The sequence below is a fragment of the Eptesicus fuscus genome, chromosome 20 (genome assembly GCF_027574615.1).
Source record: "Eptesicus fuscus isolate TK198812 chromosome 20, DD_ASM_mEF_20220401, whole genome shotgun sequence".
Taxonomy (NCBI): Eukaryota; Metazoa; Chordata; class Mammalia; order Chiroptera; family Vespertilionidae; genus Eptesicus; species Eptesicus fuscus.
Window position 1 is genome coordinate 9,602,696 of NC_072492.1, and position 18,623 is coordinate 9,621,318.

General features: G+C 43.3%; 1 protein-coding gene and 1 pseudogene across 1 annotated transcript in view; one reads left to right on the forward strand and one right to left on the reverse strand.

The window, feature by feature from the left end:
• Positions 1-18,623, forward strand: part of STX8 (syntaxin 8) — a 243,104-nt gene that overhangs the window by 176,514 nt on the left and 47,967 nt on the right. The gene's annotated exons all lie outside the window — the stretch shown is intronic.
• On the reverse strand, positions 13,161-13,456 carry LOC103296963 (cytochrome c-like; annotated as a pseudogene).

The following is an 18,623-nucleotide window of genomic DNA, read 5'->3' on the forward strand; positions in this document are numbered from 1 at the left end:
ATGTCCTTGTTAAAAAGTATTCTGGATCATTTCTAATTTTGAGCCACCATGATCCGAGTCTTTTTGCTGTTTGTCTTACATTCTGCTTTTCTGCATCTAATATAACATTTACATATTATGAACAAAAGTAACAATAGTAAACCAATAACACTGATTAGGAACAGAAAATGTCTAATACTAGACAAGAAAAAGTCTAAGGGGAACAAGCATCACAGCCAACTGAAAAACCCTTTACATGTATTATCATAATTTTTATTAAGCTAATTATATGTTTTCCTCCTTCATCCACTGTCATTCGTACCTTATGATATGTTTGGCCAAATGAATTAAGACTCCACTATTTCATTATCTAGAAGCTCTAATTTTCTTCTGGCCAATTAGTTCCCATAAAAATGGCCTCATGGGGAGGAGTTTAATTTCCCAATACATTGGTTTTTCAGTATCAATATTATCATAGGTTTTATGAACCTCAGGCAAAGTTATTTTGCCTATAATTTCAGTATTACACCATATTCCAGTATTATTTAAAGTAAACGTGGTGTTATTACAGTAAAAATCACTTATTATAACAGAAGAGTTTTTTAACCCTTCCCAGCAAAACGCCCCTTTTCCATATACTATATTGTTATTTGTTGGGGTAGATAAAATAAGCCAGGACTGGGTGAATTCATTATTCCATATGGATTGAGGGCATAACCATTCACCTTTCCAATTTTCACAGACAGTGAGATGGGTTCACATTGTTTATTATTTTTAAATATGGCCCATCAACTTCCCATTGGAAGTATTCTAGTATTATAGAGGATAGTCCTTACGCCAGCCAGTTGAACTACTGGGAATTTTAAGCTTAGGATTTAACTCACACCTGGGCTTTTAAAAACACAATATCGTAGATCACATTTCCCATTTAAAATTTTCCAAATTCCTGGGGAACCATATGAGTCCCATTAAGTGTCTGGCCTGGGCTTCTGCAGCCATTATAGTTGGCCATTGTTGCATAGCCACTTCAGATTCCTTGCATTAACATAGACAATAGGCCCTGTTGAGTTAGGGCACAGGCACGTTCCCATTGTTGGGTTTGTGCATAAGTTTTTAGAGTCTGTTCTATCCATGAAACTAAGGCTTTATTGTCTTTCCATGCTGCTTCCCCCTGTTTTTCCTTCTTCCTGAAACAGCATTCCCTCTAGATGACCTATTTGAGATAAAAATCCTTTTCTAATGAATGATGTTCTTCATTAGCTGCAAGTTCAGCTTGTCCCAGGATACCAAGGCCAGCCCCTACTCCTCCAAGTATTCCCCTTTTGCTTCTTTTAGGGAGACCAATGTTGTTGGATCCACCAGAAATATTGTTGCCATTGGGTAGCTATGACTTGGGAGCAGTTAGGGTATACTGAGTGGAGCCAAAAATGTTGAGTTTCCCATGCCATAGTTAAATGGGTGAAGGAGACTCCCAAATGGGCTAGAGTTTGAGTATTTATAGGGCTCCTCAAACGTCCAGGACACAAGGACGGTGGGGTAATTATAAACATATCTACCCACCAAGTGATGTCAATAATTTCTGAAATGGGAACCCATTGAATTCTCTCTTGTTTCACAGACATCCAGCCATAAGAGCATGGCTGGTGAATCTGAGGACATGATATGCTATGACAGATAGCACAGGCTGCTGCAAGCCTTTGGCCATCATATCCAGGTGTTTTTCTTAGTTATTCATCACCCATCTCTATAGCCATACAATATTCATCCAGATTACATCCATATACAATTCTACCAGTGGAATTATCAGGGAGATATTCTTGGAGGTATTTGCCTAAGGTGGGTCCTTTATAATAGATAGAGCCAGAAAACAACAACAACAACAACAACCAAAGCTTATATTGATAGTAGGAGAAGACCAATGTGTGGCCAATAAAGCATTAATTTCACGATCATACCTGATAATCAGAACATCATTGTATACTAGGTGGGAAAGATTAGCAGGCATCCAAGTTAAATTTTTCATATCTAATAAGGGAGGAGGTCTGGGGAGGCAGATATTGTTTCCACTAGGGAACCATAAGGAGGATAATAATAATATGAAAATCATTTTATATACATTCAATCAATAACAATCAGTTGGTATAAAACAAGGTTCAAGCAGTATCAGTTTGTGATCATACAGGCCTTGTTGATGTCATCTTGGGATAGCTGTCTGCCTCCGTGGTCGGCGACTTCTCGTCCTCGAAAGGTCCCAGCTGTTCCTTATCCTTGAAAAGTCTTTGATCTCCGCTGCAGACGGAGATGGGGTCGGAGATGGGAGTAGACGTCCATTCACAGTCAGATGCCTTTTTTAAATGAGAAATGTGAATCCATGAGCTACCTCCTTTAAGTTTAGTTGCACATGGGTTAGTTAGTAATACCTGGTAAGGTCCCCTTCAATGAGGTTGGAGAGTCTTTTATTTGGTGTCTTTTCCAAGACAGCAAATCTCCTGGTTGTAAGCCATGATCTTTGAACCCTTCGTCTCCCGGGAGCACACTGTGAAATGAATCTGTTACCAATTTGTTAGTTCCTACAATGCAGAATGTCTGCTCTTTACTTTTCCCTATATTCAGGAAACAAAAGATTTAAGTGTCAACAATATTTTAAATAGAATCATAAGAATAATTATCCTCAATTCATTTAGTCCCATAGTTGTTTTTGTTTATTTATTCCTTGAAGTTCTATAAATCTTCATCCAGTTCAAAATATGACCTGCTTAGAAGCCTGCAAGTTAGAGTAAATCCGAGTCCTTTTCATGGATTTTTCTAGACATATATACCTACAAATGCATCAGAATAAAGCAGTCCACAAATGACAAAAATTTAAAAGTAGCATGGTTATAGATTTGATAAAAACCTTGCTTTTCTATAAAATATAACATTCCAAGACAACAACTTCTTGGTAAGTAATAATCCCTGTAAAATGACATAGAGAATAATATAAAATTTGTATAACTTTAGATTCAATTATAATTTCAACATATAAAGAATAATATGCAAGATTTTAAAATGAGGCACAAGGCTTATTGCAAGCAGTGTATTGAGCATTGAAAATAACACATAAACTCCCAATATGTGAAACGCAAATACCCAGAGTATCACTGGCAGACGCCCCCACAGGGAATCATGACTCTTGGCTTGCCGGTGTCCCTGACTGGACACATGCTACCCTCCTAAAGTTTCCTGTTTGAACTTGGCTCTGAGAATCTTTGCAAGTTTCTTTCTGAAGCAGAGTGCCTTAGCAATGCACGTGACCTGTCCTTGCTATTGATTGGAGCTCAGGCACACAGTCTTTCCTGATTGGCTAATTCAAAGGGAGGGGTTGGCCCTTGCTTTTTCAAGGGGAGAATCAACCCATGCGGCCAACATGGCGGCTGCCAAGTCACAGTCCAAAATGGAGGCTGTCTAAACTATTCTTAGACAGAAAAGATGATTTGTTTATTCTCACAACAAAGGAAAGAGCAAACCGAAATCCCTAAGAGATAAACAGCCACAATTATATTTCAGACAAACAGACAGAAATCTCACTAGCTGTTTTTGGAAGCTGAACCCTGAGAGGGAGAGCAAGAAGAGCCCCCAAGATTAAGAATTCTTGGCAGCTGCTGGGACGTTCTTGCAATCTCTCTCACGCTTTCAACCCCACCACACACAACTAGGCTTCCCCGAAGTGGGACTTGCCTTTTCTTTCAACAAATTAAACAACAACAACAAAGCGACACAAAAACATCAACACTGTTATTAGGCGCGCAGAAAACACACTAAGAATTTAAACCAGAGAATGTCTAGCATTAAAATTACCAAAGCAGTGTCTTTGTCCCCGGTTTGGGAACTGCCCCTCTCTAGAATTTCAGTCCACTCCCAAAGGACTATTCAAAAATGGCTGTAGACATTTGTTAACTTCAGAATAGTTCTGAGACAGTCCCTGAAAATCTTTTTTATTAATTTCCATCTATAGGAAGAAAAAAATTTTTTTTTCTTAGAAGCTTCTAGTTTCCAAATCAAGATACGCTTCCCATATACTCATTCACCAGCATTTTTTTTTAATTCTTGCATGCAAAATATTAACATAGGTACCCCAAACAAACTGCATTTTTTCTTTCTGGCCATTCCTCAGTTAATATGTTCTAGTTAGATTTTCTCATTTCTGGTAAGTACTTGCAAGTAAAGGCTTCTTATCAGGAGTATTAAATGAGGGCTGGGGTCTTGGGAGCTTCTAGCCTTGGAGGCATAATTTCCCATGTTAATTTTTTTATTTTTTTGGACATCTGTAGTCTGAGCAAACTTTAGATATGTTATGTAGTAGGTCAAATGTGGCCTCAGTTTCTCTCCCGGCTGTCTAAAACCACAAAAAAGAGTTTTTTTGGGGGCCCGGGCAGACCAAGCCTTTATGGTGGCCCCCTAGAAAAGCCATTTAGTTAATTACAGTCGGAACTTCCAGACGGGGCTCCTGCATTTCTGACACTTCCACAAAATTCTTAGTCACCTAAGAACACCTCAGAATCGGACTATTCTTTAAAAATAAAAAAAGTGTTGCCCCTTTATCTTCGGAGCTGAATGAGTTCAGCTCATTTATACGGCGAAGGTTATTTTTGCTCAGACTCTCAGCAATTCCAATTGAAAAGCCAAAATCAAAACCAGCCACCCATTTTTCCTCCAGTCCTGCCTAAGCCTGGGTTCTGCCAACCCTTAACCTGGGGTTTTGTCAACCCTGGTTCCACCTCGAGGATTTTAAAACACAGCTCAAATAAAGTCAGAGACCCTCTACCAAAACAAGGGACGGTCCTGGATCCAAGAGAAAAACTCACCCAAATTCACCCAATGGGCGGAGAACCGGTGGGCTCAACGGGCCCTTTGCTGGATCCTAGCTCCAAGTCCAAGTCCAAAGGATGATCCCGGGTGAGTTTTCTTTGGAATCCTGCCGACTACGCCAAAAATGTTAACGAAAAAAAAACCATTGAAACCTGTAAAGAATTTAGTGAGTTTATTTGAGCCAAAATGTCGACATATGCCGGGAAGCAGAACCTCAATGAATTGAGATAATGCTCCGAAGAAAATGGTGGGTTACATCTGTATTTATACATTGCCATCAGAGGAGGGACATAGGTGAGCTACATGAAATTCATTGGTGACGGATTAAGGAGGTGGGATAAAGTCAAACGGTGGGAAACCCCTGGGATTGGATAAAAAGCAAAATGATGGACACATACTTAGATGGGTACAGGAACAATTAACATGATAATGAAGGAATTTGAAGTATCTGTCCTGGCGCTCACCACATTTGGTTGTGCCCCAGGGGCTCCAGCAAAAGAAGGAAGTTACAAGTTACCCAGACATCTCACAGATATGTTATCTTAGAGGCAAAAAGGCAAATGGGCTCAGTAAGGAAGATCTAAGTTGACCTTTGTCAGGGAAGATATTGGCCTAGGACATGACTGCCCACTATAACCTGTTTGTAGTTAAATATTTAATTTTCAAACCATCCTTTGTGGTTATTTCAGGTCTCTGAGTTTGCAAGACGGCCACGTAGGCCTCCCCTGAGCTTGTCAGGTTAGCATGTGGCTCCTTCCGTTCACAAGAGCGAAGTTGCTGAATGCTGGAGAATAAAGAGCAGTTGGAAGGCTGTGAGCAGTGGGTAATCAGCTAATTCGCATTTCAAAAGACACTAATAAGAGGTGATAAATTCAAATAAAGCCCTGGTATGAGTCCTTCACTCTCTGGAAAGCCCGCAGAGCCCGCGCCTCCCTTCCTTCTCTCTCCCTGCCCACCTCTCCCCCTTTCCCTTTGACGCTGCGGGACCTCCCAGGGTCCCTCCGCCCTCCTCCTCCCCCAGGGCAGGGCCCCGCAGCCCCACGTTCTGCCCTCTGCGCAGGCGCAGGCCCCCTGCAGGGTCTGCTGCTCCCAGTAACCCCGCCCTGGCCCTGGTTTGCCTGGACCCTCTGAACCCCCGCACTCCCCCCCCCCGAGATCACTGACTTGATGAGATGCAATTCAGGTCCCAAATAAAGGATAACTGCCTTCTTCCTTCATGGCAGCCCTCTGCCAGCTTGGCAGTGAGCGGAGGGACCCTACTCGTGACTTTGGCATTACGTGTCCTGACTCGAGACTCACTTTGCAGCTGCCTGAATGGTCTCATGGGACCCGCAGTGGCTCTGTGTCCTACCTACTACCTCTCTGTCACGGCAGCCCTCTGCCCCTGCTCACGTGCCTACTAATCAGACTGAGTTGGGTGGGTTGCATCCTGGGCTTCCCGGGGAGGCCCCTCATAATTGGGTCTGATTCAGGCTATGGGCCCTGTTCTGGAACTGATGCCACTCCCTCGGGGACTGTGAAGTCACCCAGCCAGGCAAGCGGGCTGTAGGAACACAGCTGTGATGCCAGTGACCCAGTGACTTTGTTTCAGCCAGGAGCTCAGCTCGAGTGTTGGGAATGAGCTTGTCCGAGCTCTCTTTTCGCCTTCTCTTCCAGCCCTTGGCAAAATGTAGGCAGTTGTTGCCTTTGATAGGACATGCCCAGAAAAGGAAAGGAAAGAAATGCCCGGGGCATCCCTGAGCCGGTGCCAGCACCCTGCCCGGCACTTGCCGTTTCCTACGTGGCAGTGATATTTATGTGGGCTCTTTACTGGGTGGTCCCTGGTTTTCAGGGTCCCAGAGCACTGTAACCCCATCATGCTCTGGGAATCCATTAGCAACTCACCTACCATCTTAATTACCTGCTCTGAAGGAATGGCATTCCATCTCCTGGCCATGAGTGACGTGGAATTTCCCAGAACTTCATCCTTGACAGTTTGGTGACAGGTAGGGATACTCTCACAAGTACTGTGACCATGACCTGGGGAAGCAGAAGGAGAAGCTGCCAGGCCTCACGGTTTGTCACCCATGATAAGGCTTTCTGCTGCACATACCCTCTATTATCAGGAGCAACTTTATTTGAATCTTATCTAGACTCTGGATTGTGCTGGAAGGATTCCTACTTTTGGAAGGAGTGTGGACCCAGTGACTTCCAAGGTCCCTTCTGTGTGGGCAGGTGCCACACTCATGTCATCACCAGGGGCGGGGCCCAACGCGTTCTGCCTCAGGACACAGGACTCTGGCTTTCTATCAGCTGAGTGGACATCGGGGCAGTAACTCCATAACGGAGTCCAACTCTAACCCAGAAAAAGCTCTTGGCCATAAAGAACAAAACCCATCTCTGACTACTTAAGCACAAAAGGAACTTATTAAAAGGATATTGAGTAGTTTGAAAATAAATCATTGAGAAGCCTGGAGAACTAGGACATGGGGAGAAACCGAGGGTGGCCAGAGTCAGAACCACCTGGTGGAGGGTCTCATTGCCACAACTGCTAGACACCCCTCACTACCCAGCACTCGCGGGGACACCAGAGGCTGTAGCTGGAGGGGCTGCCACTGATGCCCCCGGAGAACTGACGTTGCGGCCCACACCGCCAAATGAACTCGCCGTGCTCCAGAGTCGTGGCCCCTCACTGGCTACAGACTAGCTGGCGGGGAGATGGGAATGCCAACATGTGGCCCTTTTGGCCCTGCCTCCTACCTGCCTCCACTCGGAGTGATTTGCCAAAGATGGACATCTTCCCGGACTCCGCCCGTCTTTAACCAGGATGAACTATGCAATTTGTGGGGCCACGTGAGAAATGAAAATGAGGCCCTTGTTCAGAAGTTATCCAGAACATCAAGATGGCGCCCTAACCAGTTTGGCTCAGTGGATAGAGCATCAGCCTTCGGACTCAAGGGTCCCAGGTTCGATTCCGGTCAAGGGCATGTACCTTGGTTGCGGGCACATCCCCAGTAGGGAGTGTGCAAGAGGCAGCTGACCAATGTTTCTCTCTCATCTCTTCGATGTTTCTAACTCTCTATCCCTCTCCCTTCCTTTCTGTAAAAAATCAATAAAATATATTTTTTAAAAAAAAGATGGCGACAGCAGGACAGTAGACCAAGCCTGGGCCCCGAGCACGGGACCCTGAGGGACGCTCACGTCGCGCACCCATGAAGCTGGCTTTCCTGGGCAGGGCCGCAGGTCCACAGTTGGGTCTGGGGGCTTCACAAGGCTGTGCAAGTGGGTTCTGATGTATCAGTGTTATTTCATTTTATCTGCTACTCACAACTTGATTATAATTGTCCCTGTTTTACAGTTGGAGCAAATGAGGCTGGATAACACTGGGACTCTGGTTCCAGGCCAGGCCTTCTGACTCTTCAGGCCCCTGTCTGCCCCCTGCCACACGGCGCAGGAGCTTACAGAGCGAGAGCTGTGTGGCCTCCTGGAACGGATACGGTGCTCTCGGGCATCCTCCTCCAGAGGGTTTAATGTTGTAGGAAAAAGACTACTCACTCCATTTAAAGTGAGGCTTGGCTTTTCACCGCCAACGACTGCATCGCAGGAAGGAAGGAGAGCAGTGCTCCCCAGCTTGTAGCCGGACCATCACCACACTCTAGTTCCTCAATTAAAAAGAAACAGACTCTCTTTTACACACAACTGTGTGTGTGTGTGTGTGTGTGTGTGTGTGTGTGTGTGTGTGTGTGATGCCACATGACCTTGAGCAAGTCATTTACTCAGCTTCCCAGTGCTTCAGTTTTCTCAAATGTTCAAGTCCTTGACCTTCTCCCACAACGTGGGATCGGTGTCTCTCCGCCCTGCGGTGCCCTGCACACCCAGAAGACGCCATCTCATTCTTGAGGTCAGAGCTCACGCCAGTGCCCTCGCGCACTCCCATTCTCCCAGCTCCCTTTCTGCCACCTGGTCTAGCCCTCGGTGTCCCTGTGTCCAACCCCCTGAATGCCCAACCTATACTCTATGCCACTTCTACCACCACCACCCCAGACTCCCTCTGTTAGCAAAATGCTTACTTAGAACAGGCCTCCTAGTCTGTGAGTGCTGGAGTTACACATCCCTCCCTCCTCTGTCTCCAGTGCCGGGCCTGCTGTCCTCTCCCCTCTCTGGTTCCCTGGGAGCCTACCACGAGCAGGAGCAGGCGCTTGTACCCCACCATCTCATCGCTGTCTTCTCCAGTGCCCGTCTCCTTCTCCTTTTCTTTTTTCCTGCCCTTTCTCAATTTCCTTCCCTTGACAGGACACAATATGAGATTAAGGCATATTTTAGGGATATTTATGATGTTTATAAAATACAAGGTTATTTGACGTTTTTAATTTAAAAATCACAGCTTTCAAACAAAATATAGCTCTCTTTAAAAAGCTTTAATGAATTTAATTGTTTTTTATTGCTATGTAGTCTTTAATTGATTTTTCCCCTGAAGTATTTTTTTTTCTATGTCTAAGGGTTATTAGTTCATTAGCTGTTAGAAGGAATAATTGATCTGTCAGCTCACAGGATTTATAAGGATTTGGCTCACAGAATTCATGAAAGCAGTAGCATACGTTTAAATTCTACCTCAAAAGAGAACATTTCAGAAGGGGCTTCCCCTTTTTGCAAGATAAAAATTAGCATCTCTCTGGTGATAAAAAGGCCTTCTCCTTTTTAATATCCTTCCGATCTTGAGGAGCTACAGCTGCAGTATTTATCCCTACCCTTGAGATAATTGGATATGTATTTCAACCAGAAGAACGGATTATAAATATTATAAAGATTCTTCCAGTGTTGGTTTTTTCCTAGTAAAAGGAATAGAACACAACTAACATTTCTTCCACTGCGAATGGAGGTTTTCTTTCTTTCTTTCCTTTTTTTTTTTTTTTAAGCAAATGCACCCAAATTGGGTTTGGTTCACAAAGGAAAGACTGGCTGCAAAGCTAACAGACCCATCATTAGCCATCTCTGCCCTCTTAAACGGCCTGTCCATTCCACGGCTCACAATATAGGACTAAGGCCTTAAATAAGGGATCCAAGAGAACTCTGGACAAGAAACATACAATGGAATGGGATAAATTTCTTTAGCATAAATAGCAGTCTCCAAGGGTGACTGGTGTGAATGGATTCCTGCTGAGAGGGTCTCTGTGCCTACAGAGGAGATCTGTGGCTTTAAGAGCTGTGGTCCCACCCCCTGGGCTGGGGAAGTGCTCGGCCTCCCCGCTGGGCATGGTCCACAGGCCCCCTGTGGGCCTCCTTTCCTTTCAAGCTGTGAGTCCTAAGGAACTAAGTGACAGCCCCCTCTTTCATTCTGCTGTGAAATCCGTGAGCTGCTCCTCGTGCTTTCAAAGGGAAAACATAAGACATTTTACTTATTCTGTCCAGCAGGAACGTGGAAGTCTGGGGAGACCCAGGGCTATTCTGCCGTCAGCCCCGGGGGAGATCTTCCTCTTTCATGACTTGTAGTAGAAACTCCCCAGGATGACCGGTGGCCCACCTTTTATGCTTCCTCCGTCCTTACCTCATGCTCGGTGGGATGCCATCTGGGGGTACTGCTAGATAACCAGGGAGCAGGCATAAGAGGGAGAATAAGTGTATCCAGTAGTACATGTCAAAGGTTAATGTCTTAGCAGTCATGAGCCAAAATAGTCAGTAAATATTTACTTTTAAAAGAATTAGATAATGCATGCATACAGTTGAAAAACAACAGCCAATCCCTGGCCTTGTCCCTCCTTATCCCCGTCCTGATCCCTCGAGTCAGTCGCTTGTAACCATTGTTGCTTTTCCTTCTCCTGGTGATCGCTTGCAGATTACTAAATAACATATTCATGCACCGTGTTTTATTTCTCCACCTTAGACATTGCCTATTGATTTCCTGGTCTGGTATATAGGGTTTCACTCCAACTCCAAACACACCTCTCCTCTTCCCAATGTCATTGTTTTTATTCCTCTATTACTGTTGTAACTTTAAGTAATATCCTTAAACCTCTAGTTCCTGTGCCATTGACTATGAACAGTATGCTTGCCTCACCTTTCTTCCACCTCTTCTCATCTCTCCTCCCCTTCACTTCTGTCAGCTTGTTGACAACTTGCATTCCATTTTGACCACAATTAAGATTTCTGTACGTTCTAAGTTAAAAGCCAATAGGTGGTTTTTTATGATTATACCTGTATGAATAGTGTGCACTGAAAAACCAAGACGTGAGCTGTGGCTGATTATATTAGTATTTCCTTCCCTATAAATTTTAAGTCATAATCCCTGTGTTAGTCAAAGGAGAAGGCTGAAGCCTGTTCTCTCTTCTTACATTCCATCATTGGTTTATAACCATGCCACATTTTAGTTTGCTAAAATTATTTTCAGATTTTATTGTTTTTGTAATTCTTCTGATTGTTTTTCCTTTTTGCTTGTTGGGAGAAATAGTACATATCTTTTTCACCAGGCCCCTGATACCTTCCAGCTTCTAACTCTGTTCTTCTGAATCCATTTCAGTCTTCTAGAAGCCCACCAACTTTCTGTTCTCATTTGCTTGTTCTAAACAGCTTCTTATACCAGAAAAAAATTATACTGCCTTTTATATTTCTTGGAGTTTACAATTGCCTTTTTTTTCTTCTTATATTCCTTGCCTTTGTTTTGTCTGGGAGTTTTTCTAACCTGAATTTCCCTGGAAACATAAATCCTCAAACCCTAAGTTTCCCGTTTCTATTTGGATGGGATTATTACTTTGTTAATATGTTTACTGCTGAATCAAGTGGTATGATGCTATTATGTTTTCTGTTTTATGTCACTTTTTGATTTTTCAGATCTTGGTAATTCCTTTTATCTTTTGTTCAGACTTCAATGCATTTGTAATTCTTCCCAACATGTCAACATCTCTTTAAAATGCCTCACAATAACTTCCACATGGAAACATTTATCAGAAAATCTCGCAAGGTTTTTATTTGTTTATCTTTTCATTTGTTTGTTGTTTGCCTTTTGTTGGTTTGTGTGTTTGCCCAGAGTTTTTCCCTTCCAGATCCCCTTTCTGCTCCAATCTAAACTGGGTTGTTTTTGCTTTTTGCACGTTTTGCCATCCTGGTATTTCTAGTTGTAATCCTGTGTACTTACACTGCGTCTCTGATCTCATGTCTTCCTTTTTCTCAAAATGTTAACCCTCATTTTGCTGAACAGTATCTTCAACTTTCTAAATAAGGAGGCGAAAGTAGTATGTGTAGTATGTATGCTTTCAGAATTCTGTCCTCATGCTTGACTGGATGTAGAATTCTAAGTTATAAATTACTCAGAACTCGCTTTAATGTCTAATAACATCCAGTGCTGCTGATGAGAGGTCCGTGCCAGTCTGAGTCTTGGGCCTTCGTTTGTGATCTGTTCTTATTTATCCTGTCATCGTCATGTTGTTTGTTTTTCACTTTGGAAGCTTTTAGGGTCTTTCTTTTTTTCTTCTTCTTTTGATCTGTGATTTTGTTTTTAATTATCTGAAGCGTTATGATCACATAATTTACAGTTTTGTGATGATCTAGTCTCCTGCACTTTAATCCTTCTAGTGAGTTGGCAAAAGCACCATTCCCAATCATGTGCATACGGTCCTTCTACAGTTGTTTGTGAATAGCTGTTCAAGACAGTCCTGAATTAAAACTTCGTCTGACTTAAAGAATTCACAAGCAAAGTTTGCTTCTACTAGCATATCTTGTCATGCTGATTTTTAAAAGCATCTGACCTTATAGATCATCTATAAAATGTGAGAAGTGTTAAATATTTTTTATTCTATATTATACATAAACCACACTAAAGTGCCTACCATTCAGTAAAAGGCAGCAGTTTAGATACAGGGAATTTTCATTAAATTGGCATAGTTGGGACCAAAAGGATAAAGTGACACGGCCAGCTTATCTGCAGCCCTTGCCTGTAACAGGCTGATGAGCATAACTTGAAACACAGGCCCGCCTTGCTGGCCTAAGAGAGGGCAGGGATTTCCTCTGTGTTTAAACATATTAACACAACCAGTTCTACAAATCTAATAGAAACCAGTCTCCTGCAGGTTTTGAGATGGCACTCACCATCTCTGGAAAGTTGAACGTTAGGAACCAAGTCCAATCATACCTTTAGGAGAGAACAGAGATAGCACTTATTGAACCAAAATCCAAGTTCAAGAAGCTGATCATATTCATTTAACCACAAGTCAATCTTATTTAAAGCAGTCCTGCCCCAAAGAAGTGTTCTATCCACCATTCATGACCTCAATTCTGGTGTATGAGATTAATTTAAATATGGTACATATTTTAAAAGACATGAGATATTTTTAATAAATAAGGGTGTGGCCAACTATTACTCATTAGGTTTTTTTTCTGATGTAAGCTATCTAGTCTGCCCTTTCTGCACTCTTCTTAATGCCAGCGAAGATTTGTCTTCAGGGTTGTACTTATTGGGATTTCTTCCAATGCTCCCTCAGGGTACCATCTCTCCAACTGATGCCTTTGATCTTGTAAGGAAATCCAGGGGCCTGACCTGTTTTTGCCCAAATTGGCCATGGAGCTTTGGCCCAGCCTTGCGCTTGCCTCCCTTTTCCAAAGTATGGCTTTGGGCACACTTCTGAACAAAAATCTTCTTGCCCTTCCTAACATCACCCATTTTTAAATCGCTCTGTTATCACACATGGCACAGAGGTTTCCACTCACAGGCCAGATGCCCCGTTCTCTCTAGGGTCTCTCTCTTACTGTTGCTATTTTCAAATGTCAAAACAACGCATCTGGTTGTAGGTCGTTTAATTTGTAAAAGCTCATTCTTGATTGTTCCCTTTTTTTTTTAATTGGATTCTATCTTTGTTCTTACGGGTACACTATTTTTCCCAAGTCTCTTCAAGAATACTACCTAGAGATTTTGGTCATTCTGTGTTTTTAAGCTCTCTTCCGGAGAGCTTAAAAATACGGAATTATCTCCATATCCTCTAGGGTCAGCTTGTCTGTTTGTTTATCTGTGCTTTCTATGTCATGCTTGATGAATCATGGGGATGAGTTCATGTGTGCAAATTTGATAGTAGAAAAGCTGATGGGAAGCTCTATGTAAATGCATGGGTATGGTTGACCAACAGGCCTCCCAGCCAGGTGCTGGGGAGCCTCCCTCAACACATACTTTGGCAAAAAAGCAGAGGACTCTAGGACAGCAGGACCCACACTAGCAGCTGTCACTCCATCTTCTTATGTAGGTGTAAACACTTGGCTGCATGGTGTTTTTGTCACCTGGTAAGAGGGAAGAGCCATATAAAGATATTAAATGAATCTTGTTTTTATTACCTTTTCTCACTCTCTTGTTTGCTCTCTCTCTCCCCCATCTGGAGCCTCTCAGGAGTTGTGCTTGGCAAGTTGGCGCCCCCTTCAGTTATGGCTCTTCTGTGTTTTCTAAGCCACAGCTTCCTCCTGGGCTTGACTAGTCAGCCCTGTCCCATTTGTCTTCTGTCTTCCAGAACTTGGTGGAAATCTCTCTTTCACCGATGGTTCCTCTCCAGTTCTCTTCACTGTTGCAGAGCTGCACTTCCTTTATGCCTCATCCTCTTCATCTCCTCTTAAACCCTATCTTTTCCAGAGTAAATCTGATCTAATATCTGTTACTGCTATTCATCTCTCCAGATGTGTCATACAGAAATCTTAGTAGACATCCTCAGTAAGACAAAGTTCAGGGCCTGTCCACATCTGGGACTTAGACAAGTCAACAAGTGTTCTTTGATATGTCCTACAATCGGCATTATAGTATATACAAAGATGTGAAAGACGTATTTCTAGTCTCAGAATCTCATGAAAAACCCATAATATAGGTAGAGCAAGGCCCAAAATTATGGTCATTTTTAAAGGTTTAGCATTTGGGTTAGAATGAACCTCAAACAGAGGAGCTGGCTACCTGGCAATCCTTTTCCTCACAGAAATTGGAAATTGGCAAATAATACTGTGAAGAGCCCTAGCCAGTGTGAATCAGTGGATAGAGTATCGGCCTGCTAACTAAAAGGTCCCAGGTTCGATTCCAGTAAAGGGCACATGCCCAGGTTGCAGGCTCGATCCCTCTCATCATTGATGTCTCTATCTCTCTCTCCCTCTCCCTTCCTCTCTAAAATCAATAAAAATATATTTTTAAATTAAAAATACTGTGAAGGACATATGATGACTCATTCATTCTTCATTCATCAAAGATTGTTAGAGTGCAAGGGACTGTACTAGATGCTGAGAACACCAAAGTCCATCAGATATACACCCTGCCTCAAGAGGGAGAGATGAAATTAAATAACTCTTTTTTTTTTGGGGGGGGGGGGCATACTTTTTAAAAACTGCTATGTGGAATACCCAAACATTTTTAAATGACTTGGAAAACTGGCACAACTTCAGTAAGCAAGTTCCACTTTCAGAATTTCCTCTGCTTCCACCATCAGTGTTCAGCTATAGAATATTCATTCATCTTGGTTAGTATTTCTGTCTTACTAAACAAGATAAATAACAAAGACAAGGCAAAGTGAGATAAATGGTATGAGTATAGTCCAGGTAAAGTGTTCTGAGAGTTTAAAGTAAAGGAAGAAATTCCTTCCTGCAAGTGTGTGCGGAGTAAGGGGAATTAAAACAGGCTCATTGAAAAATGGCTCATTGAAAGAAGACTTGGACAAGTGGAAATGGTGAGGAGAGATGGTGCTTGGGTGAGTCAGGGGTACAAGGAGAAATTGGTCTCCACTGGAACCCAGAATGTGAAAGATGCTCACCATATGTCATCATGAGAAATTCCCTTTTCCTAGAACATTGCTTCTAGCACGGGCTTAATTGAAGCATAGATTTCCTCTTACAGCTGCCTGTTCAATTGAGGGCCTTTATTCTCCATGACTTGAATATCTCAGCACCATAACACTACAGCTCCCTCACCCTCTCCCCTCTCAGCACCTGTTCTCCTGTGATCCCATCAGGGAAGCCCAGCCGTGTGGCATCAGCATCTCCTTCCTCCTCATGGCCTGCGCTGCCAGGTAGTTTTGATGGGCAGATAGACTTTCCCATCACCCACTTCAGCCCCGCCCTCCTTTCCTCCCTGAGTTATAGAGGTTGGAAAGTCAAAAGCTAATTTCTCAGACTCCTTGCCACAAGGAATCCGATGCCTGTGGCCTGGCTTCCACCTTAGAAGACTTGAGGTATAAGTGACCACTGTGAGGTGTTAGTGGGGCGCAGGGATTGAGGTCTTCAGGTGGGCACGGTGGTTGGGGGTGTTCACTTCTTTGTGGGGAGCTCAGCAGAGTCCAGCCCCTGGTACCTGTGGCCCTGTGGGACATGTGGCCTGTGGCGGGCCGCTGCAACAGTGGCAGAGGACTGTCCTGTGTGGTTGGCTCTATAGGTTCTGGTTGTGTAGCCTCCTACCTGGTTTTCTGGTTGTCCTGAAGATCTTGTTAAGCGCCCAATAGCCTTTAAAAAAAAAAAACAATCCCCTTTGCCTAAACTAATCAGAGCAGATGTTGCCATCGACAACAACAAAACCCCATGGATGCAGTGTTTTGACATTCCAGTCATCCACTATGCTTCTTGAGGACATTGACACTCAATTCACAGTTATCTCTTTCACCCACCTTCAGCTGTTGTGCTAGGGGATGATGACTTATCCAACACCCTGGTTGCATCATTTCTCCATCTCCATCTCCATGGCTACGTCCTGGAGTTCATCCATCTGGAACTGCATTGCTTCTACATCTCCTCTCTGACCCCAACCACAGAGCATTCCACTTTCTTACCCCACTCAGACCTGCTTTTTAACTGGAGAGTGACCTTCTGTCTCATAATCCATCTCTAGCCTCCTAACATATAATATAGTCCAGCTTTCTTTCCCTGTAAGCCCCAACCCAGTGGGTACTCATTTCAACTACACACCCAGCAGTTTCCTCACTTGAAACCTACTGCACATTTAGTCTCTTATGCTAACCCGTAACATGTGCCATGCTAATATAGTCCCCTGCTCCCACATGTTTAGTAATAAGAATATAATATTAGCTAGTACATGTACCAGGCATTGTTCCAAGCACTGTCATAGATTAACTCATTGAATCCTCAGAACTATCCAATGAAATAGGGGCATTTATGTTCACATTTTAAAGATGAAGAAACTGAAGCACAGGAAGGTTAAGCGATTTGCCCAAGGCCACACAGCTGGTAAATGGTTGAGCTGGGATTCAAACTGTCCATGTTGTTAATAACTATTCTATCTGCATTCCTTTGGTCTTTTTTAAAAGATGCCAAGATATCTGTGCATCTTTATGTGGATATTAAAAACATTTTTCTCTTTCACCATAAATATGATTAATATCTCACTGTTACTATCTCATATTGGGGTTTCGAAAAGCAATACTCTATTAATAAATCTGCCATTTTTTAATGAAAAAATTTTCTTTTTATCTCCTATATTATTTCCTTGCTGTGCCTTCTGATTTGAATCTCGATTCTGTTGGTGAAATAGTGTTATGCTTTTGACGATAAATGTGCTCAGGCAACTATTGAATATCGAGAGTGATGGATTTCTGTACTACCCCACAAAGATCAGTTCTGTTACCTCCAGTAATGCATCCTTTCATAAATGAGGCATCGCAATTTGAGATATCAACTGGTCCCTTTTCCGTCTACCATCTTCTAAGTCTAGTGTGATATTAGACTTTGGGTTCCAGAATCAGACAGTGTAGACTTAAATCCCAGTTCAAGCACTGAGACCTTGGGCAAGTAACTTAACCTCTTAAGCTTCAGGTATTTCATCTGTAGCAATGGAGGTAGCCATATTATAAGTTGAGTGGGAACAGATCACCATGGACCACCCCCACCCCCACCCCCAAGCATCCCCACCCCGAAAGGTTCATCCCAGCGCATCATAGCACACTTTCCTCCAAACAAGCACGCGCCCCTGTGCACACACAAAACAGCTTCAGGAGTTTTGCTGAGTTATAGTTTACTGAGGGTCTCATGTTGAGACCGAGGAACAGGCTACATTTGTACCCACAAAGCCAATCTTCCCTTTTTTTTTTTAATATACTTTTATTGATTTCAGAGAGAAAGGGAGAGGGAGAGAGAGATAGAAACACCAATGATGAGAGAGAATCATCGATCGGCTGCCTCCTGCACATCCCCCACTGGGGATTGAGCCCGCAACCCAGGCATGTGCCCTTGACCGGAATCGAACCCGGGACCCTTCAGTCCGCAGGCCGCTGCTCCATCCACTGAGCCAAACCGGCCAGGGCCAATCTTCCCTTTAAAAAAAGAAGAGTCGGGGCTTTGTCATCCGCTGCTCTTTCCCCAGATGCCCCCGCATCCTCCCTGGTCCTCACCCTCCCGACCTTGGTTCACGCAAATTATCTCGAGTTCTGCTTTATCAGACAGGTGGGAGGAAGCCTAAGTTCCTGGGAGGCAGTGACTATTCTACTTAGAAGAAGCAGAAGTATTTCACTCCGATAAATTAACTATGTCAATCTAAGCTTGACGTAAGAGTTGGTAATTCCTTGCGTATTTCCTAGAGGGATGACAGTGAGTGCACTGCCCTGCCTGGGAGTGTCCCAGTCGCCGTGTACCCTCCTCACCGGAAGCTCTGCTTGTTCATAACACCTGCTCCCAACTCGGCCGCCGAAGTCCTCATTGATACCAACAGCCTCCTCCATGAAACTCTCATTTAGATGTTGGTTCCCAGAGCTCCTGGTTAATGGTTGGTTTTTCCCTCTTGCCAGAAAACAAGCATTCATTTTCTGTCTCCAGGTCATGGTTACATTTATTTATGTTGTTTTTTCAGTATATACTTCTTCTGAAACATT